The sequence below is a fragment of the Pygoscelis adeliae genome, unplaced genomic scaffold, assembly GCF_000699105.1.
Source record: "Pygoscelis adeliae isolate BGI_AS28 unplaced genomic scaffold, ASM69910v1 Scaffold126, whole genome shotgun sequence".
In the NCBI taxonomy this organism is placed as follows: Eukaryota; Metazoa; Chordata; class Aves; order Sphenisciformes; family Spheniscidae; genus Pygoscelis; species Pygoscelis adeliae.
In genome coordinates, this window is record NW_008824896.1 from 228,413 (window position 1) to 230,365 (window position 1,953).

The window sequence follows — 1,953 nt, forward strand, 5'->3', positions numbered from 1 at the left end:
ATACTGCTATAATATAGTTGTAATATGTTTTCAGAGATTAATACATCTTTTAAGACTTAGCATTATACACAGAATGAGAAAATTGTTCTTCATGGACTGCTCCACTTAGAACAAGTTTCATGCAAAGTAAGCAGTAAACGAGAACTTTCTTCGAAAAGACAAAATTACATGTCTGGAGTAGAACTGTTCTTACAAGGCTGGAGCAGCACAATTCATTAAGTTGGCAGTGGATTTTTAATAGGTAACTTCCTGGGATTATTGTATTTTGCCCTCTTACTTGGATGATTTTCAAATTTTGTAACTTTAAACTTTTATAACTAGGCTTATAATTCAAAACCTCTTAAGAAGTAAGATACTCTTTTTTTCCCATTTGAATTCAAGCTCCTGCCGAAAATAAATACAGCTTTTTATCCATTACTGATAGAGGATCAATGGGATGTTGGAGGTCTGGATTTTTTCTCTTATACACGACTGTCTTGCATTGTTCGCTATATTAAAAAAAATAATTAAAAAGGAAAAAAAAAAAGCAGCTTTCATTTTTGTGGTTAAGCCCTGAGATATTTGTTATCGGTTAAGAGTAGGTGTTTAATGGAAACCCTGAGACTTGAGCCTTTTGTTTCCACTCACTAAAACCACGAGTACTGTTTTTAATGCTCTTGTAAAGCTGTAAAGAAAAGATGCTATTTTTATAAATCTGGAAGGTAAGGGAGACTAACACCAAAGCAGCAAAATATTTAAGTTGGTTTTTTTCTTATAATTGAAGGTTACATGAAAAGTCTCATTCAAAAGGAGTACTTGCCCCAGGCTATTTCAGGCCTCTGGAACTGCTCTTTTTAGCAGTGCTACCAATTGAATCACCGAGTGCCAGTAGCACTTAAAGCAAATGAGGCTCAATTACATTCTGACTCAGAAGTACCTGAATTAACCTGCTTTTCAGCAATAGTTGTGTGACCTCTCCTACTGATATTTAAAGACTTTAAGCCCTGTCTGAATGGTAATTTGACACTACTTAAAAGTGATGAGCAGGTTTGTCCATGCTGAATAGTGTTTGGATTTTTACAACAGAACTGTCCTCAGAGGTGTGGAGAAAATCTTGAATGGTATGTTGACTAGCTAATTTTTTTTATGCAACTGTTACAACAGAGCTGAAACTCTCCAGGCTCGGTGCCATTTCTGCAACAAGCTGCCTCTTAACCTTGGATGACTCCAGAGCTTTAGGGTAGACTAGGTTATGTTATTAAAACACAATTGCAGCCTGTGTTGTGGAAACAAGCAGAATAGTCACCTGTGAAACTTATGTTCTTTATCTTAATATTCCTGCTATTATTACCAGTGAAGCTACTACAGGGCTAGCCAAAGGAGGATATCTGGCTTAGTTTGGTCCCCGTAAGCTGTTTTTGTATCAGCTATTGTAGCATTTATATGATTGCTTCTTTGTTTGCGACTCTGGTTCTAGGAACAGTAAGAAGACTTGGAGTTATGGACTGCTACAGCATTCTTTCATCTTCTTTAGATAGCACTTTGCTCAGTGCTATAACCATGATGAGCTGAAAGGGTGGTTTTGACTCTATTTGTGTGACTTGCACTGTCAAGAAACATTAGCTAAATCTAGCTGTGAAGCATTTTTGAAACATAGAAATTTTTTAGGTGGATTTAGTATAAAGGAACAATTCCACGGGTTGTTATCGCTTGAGTTCCTTATTCCATTTCACCTACTTTCATCATGCCAAACTGTTAGTCTAGTCATCCTCATTGTTAGGATTGCTTAATAGCATTTAAATGTGTAGTTAAAATTCAGCCAATACTTTAGAGATGGCTTCCATTAATGAAGACGTACTTAAGAATCTGTGTTGCCCTGGTTGTGCCAAAATAAGCTGCTCATGAAACTACATCTAAAAAATTGACAAATCTGTGTTGATGCTAAAAGAGGCTGTCTTGAATTTTCCCTCTTCT